This window comes from Cupressus sempervirens, chromosome 8 (assembly GCF_028749045.1).
Source record: "Cupressus sempervirens isolate cs-2001-9-10 chromosome 8, ASM2874904v1, whole genome shotgun sequence".
Taxonomy (NCBI): Eukaryota; Viridiplantae; Streptophyta; class Pinopsida; order Cupressales; family Cupressaceae; genus Cupressus; species Cupressus sempervirens.
The window spans coordinates 714811810-714827132 of NC_143125.1; the positions used below are offsets into that span (position 1 = coordinate 714811810).

The 15323-nt window shown below is 32.3% G+C and overlaps 1 pseudogene; it reads left to right on the forward strand.

The window, feature by feature from the left end:
- The first annotated feature begins 1863 nt into the window (after positions 1–1863).
- Positions 1864–9331, forward strand: LOC149544433 (clavaminate synthase-like protein At3g21360; annotated as a pseudogene).
- The last annotated feature ends 5992 nt before the right edge of the window (positions 9332–15323 follow it).

Here is a 15323-nt window from a genome sequence, read left to right on the forward strand (position 1 = left end):
CTTGTGTAGATCTCTAGAGTTTGTTCATTCTACTTACATTCTTTAGGAATAGAATTGAGCTACTAATTGTTTGGCTGAATAAGCTTCTAATCATTTGGAAGATTAAAACATTATGGATATGATGTAATTACCTCCAAAATTAGCTACTAAATTCAATGATCTTGTTGGCAGGGATAAATCTCCTAGTTGAGCTCTCCCTTGTGTATTCCTTTTTATTTTAATATTTTTTAGCCCCTTTTTAGTCCGATATATCAATATAGTAACAACTTAACTTAAATCGAAATATAACAATTAACTGAACTAGTTATCTAAATAGTGGTGTTAGTATATTTATTAAGAGTTTTTATAGATTTAGATGGATTTTTGTTTAAGCTCATTCATTACATTCCAATTTCAACATAATAATCTCACTCTTTGTACATGTAATCCAAAGCTCAAAGGAAGTACGTTTGCATACATGCTTTTTGTAAATCTCTAGCCAACACTTCCTTTACAAGAAAAATGATTGAGATAAGCACAAAACCTTGAGGCTCATAGGGAAGAATATTAGACTAAAAGATTCCATACCAAAGAAGACAAGAGCTTCATTCCAATAGCTGACTTACACAATTTATGGCTCAAATTTTATGGATACATTTGGATGCATATAGACTTAATACTGAATATTTCACATTGATATGTGAAAAACTTTATATAGCCTCATTTTCCCTTATAACAACTACTTACGAGAGTAACTTCCAAGCAACTAGATTGAACTCATTTATTTATTTAATCTAATATTAGAAACTAACTTAATTTAATGTAATAAATCCAACATTCCCCTCTTATTACATTAAACCAACAAGAGTGAAAGTTGTAAAGGTTTTAACTAAAAACTCAAATGAAGCTTCTTTGACCAATTTTCTTCATTAGATCCTTTATGAAATGCCTCACTAATCATTGCTTATTGAAGTACATTTTCTCTCTGCAACTTTAGATTGCAAACCCTAAAGTTGTCCTCTCAAGTAGATTTCATATTGCAACTTTAGACTGTAAATCCTAAAGTTGTCCTTGTAATAAGATTGTTTACACTCTATTGCACAATGAGACATAGCTCATCCAAAATTTAACATCTTCTTGGAGTGTGTTTGATGCCTTCTCCAATGCTCCACATGAGATGCCTTTCCTTCAGAAGTCTACATCTCCTCTGAGTGTGTCTAATGCCTCCTCAAGTGTTGTAGAAGGAATCACCACTGATATGTCTCACCTAGACACCTTTTTTCAAAGTGTCTCTAATGCCATTCTTTGAATCTTGCCCCCCTCACTCCATAGAAGGACAATCATGCAAACAATCTCCCTCTTTTTTTTAGGGGCACAAATCTATCAAGAACCCTTTTATCCTCAGGGATGAATATACCAATCCCCAACTTTACAGGGACATAAATAGCTGCTTCAGGACATAAATAGTTGCTTCTCATTCAATAATCATCTGTAAGCGAGACTCCAGCTCGAGATGATAAAAAAAACTTCCAACCTTTATTGTCTTCAGCCTCCTATCTTCAATAGAATTTGTAGAAAATCTCATCTACAAAAGTTAGGGTTAGGCCATCCAAAATCCATTAAAAGAACTCTTCTCCCCATCAATCAATCGGCTCTGATACCAAATGAAAGAGCTAAAATATAAAATGACTCAATTTGTTGACTCAGATTTTCTGGATACATTCTGATACAGTAAAAATTGATAGTGGCTCATTTTCCCCTACAACAACTACTTATGGAAATAATTTAATAAATCCAACACATGATACACTATTCTCCCTGATACATAATTTCTTATGTAGCTACACACAGGTGCGTTCGTTATTGCTTAAGGTATTTTAGAAAATGGTGAAGACGCAGGATTCCGCTTTCCAACAAGGGCAAATCGACCGACAGAAAGTTATTTATGAAAATCGGCTCCTCTTTCCCATGGTTCTCCTGCCCCAAGATGACAATAGGAACTTAACACCTTGCAATCGTTTCTCCACACCATTTAAAACAACAGAGAGTGGGTCAACAATCTGCTTAACAAGGTGGGAGCATTGGTTTTCAGACGATTTCACCTCAAAACTGCAACAAATTTCAATAAAGTTATGGAAGCTTTTATATTGGGGCAGCTTCAAGAACAAGGATTGAGGGAAGAGTTTTTACTGCCAATGAAGCTCCTCTACATAAATCCATCAAATTCCACCATGAGATGATTGCAGTAAGTTACCACAAAAACTAGAAGTACTTCTTATCTTTTATATGTAATCGGTAGTCGGTTTATGTTTTTCACAGTTTGTAGAATATAAGAACCAATTTAAGATTTATCATGTACAGATTTACATTTGATATCTTGTAGCACATATAGTAATATGAATTGTTGAATACAAAAGTCTACCAGTATGAATTCAGAAACAATCCTCGTTAAAATCATTATGAAAATTCTCTTTATTAAGTAAATGCTTATGTTGAAGATTGTAATAATGCAATATTCACATTGCGGACTTATAGAATATTGTCCTTGGTTTCTATATGTAATGGGTAGTTGGAATATGTTTTCCTGTAACCACTACAGTATAATTTGAAGATCGATTTGAAATTTATGGTCCATAAGTTTACATTTATATTCTTTGTATCACATCTATTGATTCATTGTCTCAGTGAAAATAGATCATCGAATATGTTCTGAAATGTTGAATAAAAAACATACGAAGTCATCCAAGGCAATCTCCATATGAAAGCGATTAGTAGTTTTACGATATCATTCCAAAATATCTCTTAATCAAGTCGTATGGCGTGTTTTAAAAATTAAAATCATGTAATATTCACATAGTGGAAAACTAGAGAAGTGTATATTTTTAATATAATTTTTATTCTTTCGTTGGGGCAGTTTAAGGATTGTCCAAATGGAATAGCATTCTTTCGTGAGATTGCACCTCCATATGGAGGTGAAACTGCCATTTTATTGAGCTATAAAATTACAGAAAGAATGCAAAAGAAATATCCAGACCGAGTAAGGAAGATTAGAAAAGATGCTGTGCTTACTTCAGCAATTCTTTCCGCAGAGGACAATCTTGAAGATTACAATTCAGGCTGGCACACCCACTACAAAACCAAAGATAAGGAAGAAGCAGAGAAAAGGTAGGTAATACATCGAAATTTAATAAATGTTTCACACACTTTTTTCGCAGCTTTTGTTGAAATTTAATGTGACACGTTATAAATTTCTTTCCTTTTAGGGGACTAAACTCTGGGCTAATTGTGGACAAGGTGACTTGGGATGGAAACCAAATGATCCTTCGGGTGGGACCATTTTCTCTGAGAGAAATGGACGGTGAGAAGAAAGCGTGGTTCAATCCAATAGGATTTGAAGATGAAAAGGTGCGACATATATGTTGCAGGAGCAGCTACACACAGGAATAATATTTTGGTATTGTTTATGGGGGTACTTTAATGGGTACACACAGGATATTGTTTATGGGGGTACTTAAATGTTTTGTTATTTTAGGGCATATTTTAATGTTTTGTTATTTTAGGACTTATCTTAATGTTTTATTATTTTAGAGTTTATTTTAATGTTTTGTTATTACTTTGTAAAGGATTGAATAAAATCTTAACGGGTCTGGTGATTGCCAAAAACAATTTTTAATTGTTGGTCATTGTTTACATTTTCTCTACAAAATCAATGGCTGGGGGGATGAAATTTTTTGTTTTCTAGTGGGAAGAAGACTAAGAAACAAGTTGAATGATATTGTTCATGTCTTGTGGAATGAAATAAGAGATTAAAAAAAAACTCGGGTTTTCCTACAATTACTTTTATTATTACTAATTTCTTGTGTAATCTCTATGTTTGGAGTCTCAATGTTTTAAATTTTATATTGTAACATGATATTTACAGTAGAGCATAGGTCGTTGAACTACCACCTAGAAAGTATTTTGAGACATCATATCAGGTGGCACATGTGTGGTGAAAGGACAACATTTCTATGTGTTTTTCATAAATGAATGGATGCAACCTGTAAGGCATAATTCATATTTGATGCTTGTGTCATTCATCTCATGACATTTTTATAGTTTTCTTTAGTTACTTCTTTCCATCTCGTAGTGAAGCTAGTATAGACTTAATTCTTGTTATCTCCTCATCATATTGGTATCAAAGTGAGACATGGTCTTCTTGAGAATCATAGGCTAAAGTTAAGGCTCGCACCATGCCTCCGAAATGTATGACTCCAGATGCCATTAAAAAGATGATGGAGAAACTTCTAGGAGAGAAGTTGAAGGAGTTCAAGAAGGAGTCTAGTGGCAAGGATAAGGAGAATGAGATGGAAGAAGGTGCCAGTGGAGATGAAGAAGGAGAATAACACCAAGATCCAATAACATAATTGCTTGCAGATCAAAAGGCATTTGTTGATGTATTAAAGTCAATAAGAGGAGATATTATTGATAGGCTACATACATCTGGAGGTAGTCTCAATAGTGAGGAAGTGATTGAATGGATTGAAGCAATCACCAATCACTTTGAGTTGAATGAAATTCCAAAGAATGATAGGGTAAGGCTTGCAAAAGGAAAATTGAGAGGACCTACTCCCTCATGGTGGAATTATATTCAAGGAGAAAGGATAAAAAATAATAAAGGTATGATTTCTGCATGGAAAGTAGTTAAGGAAAAAATCAAGGCACAATTTCTATTTGCAGATCATGAGGTGCAGTTGTTCAAAAAGTTGCAAGCCTGAAGCAATGAGAGATGGATGTGAATGCCTATATGAAGGAGTTCCATAGGTTAACTCTTAGGAAAAGAAATAAGAGGAGGAACCAAAAAAAGTAGCTAGGTATTCAAATGTGTGTATGAACTCACTAGAAGTTCAGTTGATGGCGAAGGCTAAAGTAGAAAGTCTCATGATAAGGAAGACACTTCTTGAGGAACCGATGAATGAAGATACCACTCAAAGGAGGGCACTTTTTCAAGTTAAACACAAGGTGAAAGGCAAGTTGTGCAAAGTGATAAATGATTTAGGTTCCACAGATAACATAATCTCACTTTAGGCTGTAAACAAATTGATGTTGGAGAGACTTCCACATTCTTGTCCATACAAGATCAGTTGGTTGAACAAATGGCAACGGGAAGTTGTGAATGAGCAAGCTTGGGTAGAGTTCAATATAGGGGGATATAAGGATAAAATATTGTGTGATATCTTGCCCATGGATGCTCGCCACTTCTTGCTAGGAAGACCTAGGCAATTTGACATGAAGTCACAACATGATGGTGAGAAGAATTTGTATAGCTTCCAAAAGGATGGAGTAACATAAAAATTGAATTCTAAAGGAGAAGAGAAAGGGGTTGTCAAGTTGGAGCAAGTGTGTTGATGGTGGGTGAGAAAGAGTTCATTAATACTCTTGAAGAAGATGGAATAGGCTTTGTGTTGGTGCTAAAGCCAAAGGAAGATAGGAAGAAGGAATGTAGAATAGCAAGCCCAAAAGAAGTTGAAGAGTTATTGAACTAGTACAAGGACATCATTGTTGAGGTAATGCCTAAGTTTCTGCCACAGATAAGAGACATAAGTCACCAAATTGATCTTATTCTTGGAGTAATGCTACCCAACAAGGCAACACATAAGATGACACCATAGTAGAATGAAGAGATTGCTAGGCAAATACAAGAGTTTCTTGATAAGGGGTTGACAAGAAAAACCTTAGCCCATGTGTCATACCCTCAGTTCTTTCTCCAAAGAAGGATGGTAAGTGTCAATTGTATACTGATTTTGGGGCCATTAATAGGATAATTATAAGATATAGATTTCCTATTCCTAGAATAGAAGATTTGTTGGATTGTTTGGGGGGAGCTTCATATTTTTCTAAAATAGATCTCAAAAGTAGGTATCATCAAATAATTATATGAGAGGGGATTAATGGAAGAAAACCTTTAAAACTAATGATGGGTTGTTTGAATGGCTGATTATGCCATTTGATTTATCTAATGCTCCTAGTACATTTGTGTGACTAATGAATGAAGTTTTGCAGGACTTCATTGGGAAGTTTGTTGTTGTCTACCTTGATGAAATTTTGGTGTATAGCAAGAATAACAAAGAGAATTTGTAGCATTTGACAATGGTTTTGCAAAGGCTAGAGGAACAAAAGTTGAAGATAAACTTGGAGAAGTGTGACTTATTGAAACAAGAGTTGGTGTATCTTGGATTTGTTATATCCAAGGGAGATTTGAAAATGGATCCATCTAAAGTGGAGGCCATCATTAATTGGCCAACACCAAGGGCTCTTGGAGAGGTTCAAAGTTTCCATGGTTTTGCCACATTCTACAAGAAGTTTATAAGGAACTTCAAAAACATTTGTTCACCAATTTTAGACACCATCAAAGGAGGAGGTAAATAAAAGTTTGAATGGAATAGTGTAGCAAATAATAGTTTTGAGGAACTCAAACAAAAGGTAGCTAAGTATCCTATTCTTGTTTTACTAGATTTTAATAAATTTCTGACAATAGAATGTGATGCTATTGGCTTTGCAATGGGGGCTTTCCTTAATCAAGAAGGTAGACTCATTGCATTTTTCAGCAAGAAGCTAAATGAGGTAAAGAAGAAATATTCTTTTTGTGATTTGAAATTGAATGACATGGTCTAGGCATTAAGAAAATTGAGGTACTATATGCTGCCTATGGAGTTTATTGTGTATACTAACAACCATGCCCTTAGTTTCTTGAATGGATAGGAAAAAATCAACCATAGCCACATGAAATGGGTTGAGAGTTTGTAGGCTTATACCTTCACAATCAAGCACAAGAAGGGACAAGCCAATAAGGTAGCTAATGCACTTAGTAGAAGAGTGCTAATAGTGCAAGAAGTACAACTCCAACACATAGGTGTAGATGCATTGAAGGGAATGTATGTGGATGATGGAGATTTTAGCAAAGCATATGAGGTTTTCACTAAGTTGGAAGATAGATTTCATTATATTATTTTTTAATTCATTATGCAAGATGGACTTCTATTTAAAGGCATCCAATTATGTATTTCCAAATGTTCTATGCGAGACAATGTCATTAAAGATAAAGATTGTGGGAGTGTCAGTGGTCATTTTGGACTCAACAAGACATTAGAATTGGTACAAATATTTTATTATTGGCCCAAGATGCAAATAGACATTAGGAAGTTTGTGGAAGGTTGTCCTATATGTCAAAGGGAAAAGGGAGTATCAGATAAAGCTAGATTTTATCAGCCTTTACCCATACCAAATAGATAGGAGTGTTTGAGTATGGATTTTGTGATGGTATTACCAAGCACAAAGATAGGTCATGACAGCATATTTCTGTTTGTTGATAGATTCAGTAAAATGGCTCACCTTATTCCATGTAAAACCACTAATGATGCTAGTTATATTGCAGGACTATTCTTTAACGAAATAGTTTGTATTCATGGTTTGCCATTGAGCATTCTATCTAACAGGGACAACAAGTTTGTGGGTCACTTTTGGAGGACCATATGGAAGAAGTTGGGCATGAATTTATCTTTTAGTTCAGCCTATCATCTTAAAATGGATGGGCAAACCGATGAGGTTGATAGATCCTTGGGAAAGCTTTAGATATTTTTGATACAAGAACATGGAGGTAGTTGGGATGCCATCATATCTTAGGAAAATTTTGCATAAAACAAATTAGTGAATCACAGCATAGGCATGAGTCCATTTGAAATTGTTTATGGGACATATCCATCAGGAGTTTTTGAACTTAGAAATATGGATAGTTTGGAGAAAAGGAGTGGACATGCAAAATACTTTGTTGAAACAATGATGGAAGTGCATGAGCATGTGAGGAAATTTTTTTCTGAATAATAGCCTTAAGGTGGAGGCTAAAGCAAATTTGAAAAGACAAAATGTACAGTTCCAAGTTGGAAACTTAGTAATGGTACACTTGAACAAAGATTGACTACCTCAAGGTAGTCATACAAAGTTGATGATGAAGAAGATTGGGCCATGTGAAATATGGACAAAATGAATATAAGGTAGAATTACCTGGTGATATAGCTATTTCACCTATATTTAATGCCTCAAATCTCACATTGTCTAAAGGTTCAAATGAAGAGGTTGGCATAGAAGCAACAATACATGAATCAAATGATTGGATTCAAAAATTGCCTTCTAAAGAGAAGCCACAGATGGGGCACATCATCAATAGAAAAGAGGCTATTAGGACAAGACACAAAATGCACATAGAGCACTTGGTCAAGTGGAAGGGCCTTCTAGACTCTGAAGCCACTTGGTTACCAAAAACAAAAATTCTAAGGCAAGGTGGGGATCTACAACAGTTGGTCTCCAAGAGGACTTGAGACAAAATTTATAGGAGTAGCTATAGGTGTTTGGCACATGAATAATATTTTTGTATTATTTATGATGGGTACTTTAATGTTTTGTTATTTTTGGGTAGATTTTAATGTTTTTTTAATTTTAAGGCTTATTTTATTATTTTTTATCATTTACTAAAGGGTTGAATAAAACCTTTATGGGTCTGGTGGTTACAAAAAAGAGTTTTTAACTATTTTTCATTGTCTATATCTTCTCTCCAAAATTGATGGTTGGGGGGATGATTTTTTTTTTTCTAGTGGGAAGAAGACTAAGAAAGAATTTGAATGGTATTGTTCATGTCCTGTGGAATAAAATAAAAGATTAAAAAAACTTAGGTTTTTTGCAATTACTTTTATTATTAATTATTAATTTCTTGTTTAATCTCCGTGTGTGGAGTCCCAATGTTTTAAATTATATATTGTAACGAGATCTTTACAGGTAGGGCACAGGTTGTTGTACTGCTGCCTAGAAAGTATTTTGAGACATCATGTCTCCTAATTGTGTAATCTTCATGTGAATAGACCAGCACATGTTGAGGAACAGGTAGGAAGAATGTACTATACTTTGCTTCTGGTGGGGTGTAGGAATTGGCCACAAACAGAGGTGGCAAATGTGTGGTGAAAGGGTAGCATCTCTATGTGCTTGCCGTAAATGAATGGATGCAACATATAAAGTGTTATTCATATTTGATGTTTCCATCATTCATCTCATAACTTTCTATAGTTTTCTTTAGTTTCTTCTTTCCATCTCATAGTGAAGCTAGCATAGACATTATTATTGTTATCTCTTCATCAATATACTAGGAAATGGATCTATAGTCCCCACAGAGCCCATTGAATCCTATCATTGAAATGCTGAGGAAGAAGCTGCTAATGTGAAATGAGAAGTTGGAGATATGGTTGTATTAGACAACATATTTGTAATGCATGCAAGAAAGCCTTCTATACCACCTGGAAGAATACTTGATGCCTTCTACAAATAGGAGTATTCATAGTCCTTTTTCTTTCTCTCAAAAGAAAATAAGTAGACTATATTTTATTTTAGTTGGACTTCATCGATGGAAAGCTTTAAGTTAGTGATTTGTACAACTATTTTGGTTGTTTGATTAGTTTTATAATAACAATGCATATATTATAAAACTAGGGGAATCATTTCATTTTTTATTGTATTTATTTTAGAATGATTATCAATTTGAGAGTTTTAAGAGAAAGTTATATGTATTTATATTTTGAAAATAAATTTTAACATTTTTTATAAATATTTTTTTGAACAAACAAATATAAGTTTATGTTTTGCTAAGTATATTTTTAATCTTATTATTCTAATTTTATTCACATTGTTCTAAACCTTTTCTTACCATGTATTATTCTTTCAATATTAATAAAATAATATTATATAATATTTTTTTATGTTGATAAAAGATTTTGAGTTTTAAAAAAATAAAAATAAATGAATGAATAAATAGTTTTGTTTTTTAAAACTATATAGTGGAGGTTCTTTAATCCATAATGCAAATATCAAATGTCCCTTAGGATGTATTTTATGAGTGCAAAGGATTTTGATTAGATTAAAAATCTATATATTGTAACTTACACTAGCAGTATCAAGTAGTCCAAAATACACAATAGTGATCATTTAAAGATCAACTCCATCACAAATCACCTTTTAAATAATTCAAAAAATAGTAAAGAACTTTTTATTTATTTATATAAAGATCAACTCCATCACAAATGAATTTTTAAATAATTCAAAAAGTAGTAAAGAAAAGAAATGTATTCATATGTACATATCATTTCAATGGTACATAAGCTAGTCACTATGATGAAAACTTGGAAAATAAATAAGAACCCAACCTAGAGAGAGATGAAAACCATTTTCATAGGACTTAAATAATCAAGTACCATGCTATAATTATCTCTAAATATTATAAAACATAGATGAAAATTATATCATATTTCATAACATTGTTCAATCATATCATCTTACGTCTTGAAATATTCTTTCTTTCATCACAAACTATATAATATCACATCGTAGCCTACATAGTACTATATATTGAAGAAAAATTATTATCCTACCTGAGAGATCACATCCTTTGTCCTAATCATCCTCCCATTCACTAACAAATAAATTCATATTTTGTTAAGCTTGATAAAAAGACTTGGGTTTCCCTTCTCATTGGTTTCTAATCTTGTAAGATCAATTGATTGAGTACATCGTCTAAGAAAATTTTGATTTTTATTTGACTTTGGCTACATTGTCATCATATAAATATTTCTTTTCTAATCCATACTATATATATATATATATTATGAATACTCCCTTCCTTATATTAAAAAAATACAATAAAGTTACATATTCACAAAAAGAGGGGCTGGGGGATACAAGATCACCCCATGAGTTCATATAGCCACTCGCTAGAAATTAGCTATTCATCAAAAAACTATATAAAACAATAGGAAACAAAGAAATCTTCAAGCTTCTAGTGTAACTATATCCAAAGAAGGAGGATCCTTGTCATTAGAGCCCCACCAAAAAGTGGGGAGAGTAGATGGCTTAGTGGGAGCCCAACCATTATATGTAGCAGCATAATTATCTTCATCATTCTCTCCCTCAAGCCTGGGAGGAGAAATTGCTAAATCTAGCTGAGGAAAGACCCACTTAGGGTTCAAGTGAGTAGATGGCCAACTAGTAGCAGGAGTAGCAGGAGGAGCCATTGGGGACCACCCCAAACCAGACCTCCAGGGAGGCAAGGCTAAGAGGTGCCAATCACGGGAACCTTTAGAAATGTGGCACCGACCAAAATTTCCACCACTGGGAGAGTAGTGCTATTGAGAGTGAGGTGTGTGTGAGCGGTGAGTGGAATTGCTACATCCTTTATGATAATTGCGAGGAGGGGTACGGATGTTGGAGGCAAAATCTAGTGAAATGCGAGCAATCATACATGGGATATTACCCCAATGAGCCAAAATCTCCTAGAAGTGTGCCACTCGCAGAGCCACAAGTACATAGCCACATTAATGTCAAGTGTGTTCTGAGCATAAATGACTGCATTGCTATCTTTCCAAATGGTAAATAAGATCTCTAATCTAAAAGCATTCCTTCTATGAAGAATATTAAGTCATTCTCATCCATCAAAAAAGTTATCAAAACTTTAGTTTTTAACATTTTATATAGTTGATTACTTTCATATGTCTTTTATCATTTTACATTTATCACAGTTCTAGAAAATATATAAGCATATTAGAACACACCAATCTATCAATATGTAAAACATAAATATATTTTGTTACACCTTACAATATCACACTTAAACAATGTTCTTTTTGATAAGTATGACATATTTTTTAGAGTAAGTCAACTTGTGATATTGCTATCATGATTTAATAATTTAGCTTTTGAGTCCAAGTTATTGATTCATATTGTATGTTATGTGTCATGTTCATTGTCATGAGTGATGAATTTGTGTAAACCACTACTGATGAAATATGAATCGACAAGTTTGACTAAAAAACTACATAGTTAAATCCCAATAGCAATATCACAAAATTCTTTTGGATCAAATCATGTTGTTTTAGCTTATCAAATATCTTATTTCATGTGTTTCCTTCTCCAAACTAACTTATCTAATTGTAAACATATTTTTATGATTAATTGAAATAGAGGGGCCCAAACCCATAAACAAAAAGTAACAATAATTCTGAATGAAAATTGACCAAAAAGATCATAAGATGTGGCCCTACAGAAAACTACCTAACCAGAACTAACTATTATCAAAATAGCTAAAAATCAAACATCATAACCAAGTTGGGTCAAAACAAAACCCAAGCTAACTAGAATGTTTTGATGGACTAAACTACCACCAGCTAGAGCATAAAAGAATAGAAAAATTAATAACCCGAAGGTCCAAAATAGACTATACTAGGAACTAGCACCAAGGACTGCATTACACAAACTAGCAACCACAAAATAGCAAAACTAGCACTAAGAGTTAGCAACATAGAATGGTTGCCTACTTCTACAACTCCTTGAGATAGTATAGCTAGGAGAACTTGGGGGAAGAAAACTTGAACTCACTAAACCCGTAAAAAGTATATATTGTCCTTACTCTTCTCTTGGAGTTTCCTCCTTCGATTTCCTCTTTACCTCTCACTCCTCTAGGCATTTGCGAGTCTTCAAACTCCCAATTACTCCTTCCATCCTAGTTTGGGCCTAGATTATTTAATTGGCCAAATTTTTGAGTTCCTCACCCAATCGGGTCTTATCCTTTTTAATAGACACCAAGGCTTTCAGTGCCTTGTTATTCTTATCCTCAAGGGGTACCTTTATTTTTATGTCCTCCACTTGTTCCTCCATTCTTTTGTCCAACAATTGAGCTTGCCTCCCAACTCGCAACCCATTTCCCACTAGACCTCAACCCTGCAACTAATCTTTCATTCTACAAGTTTTCTCATTTCTTCAATAATGGCTTCCAGTATGTTAATCTTCCTTCAAAAAATGTTCCTCTGAAATAGGAGTCACCTAGCCACTTTTGTCAACCTATTATAACATGAAGCAATCTCTGCAGAGTGCAAGATTGATGTATTTAAATGAATAGTTCCATCCTCTTTTATGGAACTAGACTAGGCAAGGGATCTCTAGGCAACCTAGGGTCATTAGGGTAGCTTAAATCCATCATCAGAGAGGGTGTGTACATAGTAGAATCCATTGAAAGAGGGGAACAAAATTGGGACAAAGTGTCGAGTTCCAATCTATTTTAGTGGTCGAGCAGCCTTTCTCCGAGTCCTATGAAACTTCCACAATTTTATCTTTGGAATTAAGGAGCTCATCTTTGTTATTCTTAGCTTTGTGAGGAAGGGTCTTAATCCCAATTGCGAATATATTGTTATACATTAACATAAATTTATTTTAAAAATATGGTATGATCATATTTATAATTATACTTAATATTAATATAGATATATTAAATGATATATAATATGAATAGATTTAAAACTTTATAATGTTGACTATTTATATTTTTTGTCCATGTTTATTTTAATTATATTATTATTTAATATGGAAAGTAATTTTTTTTAATGAATATAATAATGTTTCAATTAAAATTAATAATTGAAAACATCTCTAAATCTTTCATCATGGATTTAGAAGTACTCATAGATATGAATTAATTTAAAGTGATATGAAAAATGTCTTTGCCTTGTGTAAGCAATTTCTATATTAAAAAAATTCATATAATACTTAGGTATTATATAAGTTTTAAGTTATTAGTTCCTTTTAAAAATTTCACAAAATATTTGTCTTAACTATAAACTTTCATATGGATTATTTTTAGTAGAAGTATAGACAACAAAGAAAAACACATGAAACTATTTAATTTCAGCTAGTAAATCTTCATCACTTGTTTAATAAAAATATGTCAAAATATTTCATCTTTCTAATTTTCAAAATTTAATTATCATTCCTCTAATTTAATTTTAAAATTTTAGCTATTCATTATGCATCTTTTTAGATTTTTTTTTTTTTTTAAATCAGACATTACATATATTATCTAATTACTTTTTAATTTACATAAAAATAATAAATTATATTAGAATTAGCTTCACACAATACTTTTAATTATATTTTAATATAAGCATATTTCTTCATAAAGATTTTGACTTCTAAATTCATTTATCAACAATCATCTAAAAAATTGTATTAAATTTAAATGGTGCAATTAAAAATGAATAATGTAAGTAAACTATTTTAGTTGGCAGTGAAATCAAACCTTAAAAATGGAATTAAACTTTTTATAACTTGATAAATATGTTAAAATTAATGATTCAATTACACTTTCAAAATAAATTAAGAATTATGTAATTATTTTTTGATTATTTATATGAGTATAAATGAATATAATCATTATTCATTTCATTAAACTTACAAACTGAAACAAAACAACAAGATCGATATAAATTAAACCTAGCAGTTGTACATTTTAGTACATCCAACGATAAACCGATAAGGATGATATTGAAATTAGTAAATTTGAAATGATGAAAAACAGATTTAGATTTTGAATTACATAGAAATTTGCAAGTTATTGTTGATTTTAAATTTGAGAATTTGAAAAAGAAGTAGCATGCATTCAGAAATAAGAACAAAATTAAAGACATTTTTTCTCTCTCTATTGGATAGAGTGAAGAACAATGGTTTGTAAGAAGACATATTTTTGTAATGTGTGTAAATTTTGAAGTACTATTGTAATAAGGGAGTAGTAAAATTGCATACTTGTTCTAGGAGAGTACTTAATAATGTAATGTCAACATTAAAAAGCAATGAAATAGAACAAAAAATAAGAGCATTGACTTTATGTTGTAGTGAACGAGCTCAATGACTTTGACTATATTTGAGTTACCTGCAATAAAAAATTTTATAGTTGTTAATTTGTAGGCTTTTTGAGTATTAGATAACATGATTTTACGGTTGCATTTTTTCATAGTAATAGAGTAGTCTAAGTTACTTTGTAAAGAAAGAAATTTTTTTTTCCCTTGAAATGTGTGGAGTGTGAAGTTGGTAGTACTTACCCATAAAGATTTGAATACATGGTTGAGAAATTGTTTTTAGTAGCCAGGTGACAAATGGTTATGTATTATTTTCCTGTATTTTATTTCGAACTGAGTTAGTAAAACATAATAGAAATTTTTGGTTAACTTTTATTTTAACCATAGGAGTGAATTTTTAAATATGACCATATAGAGATAATTGAATCATTACCTTTGTGGCTGAAATTTTGGTTTATATGGGGAATCAGGTTGGTGATAGTACTTGTAGACATGCTTCCTCTTTTTTACTAGTAGTTGTATAAGTATTATTTTCCATCTTGCGGTACCTTTCAAATGGAAATGGTTGGTGAATTCACAGGTTTTTCAAATTTTTTACTTTTGATATTGTTGTAAATGTCAATCCTTTCCTTTCTCTTGTTCTGATGT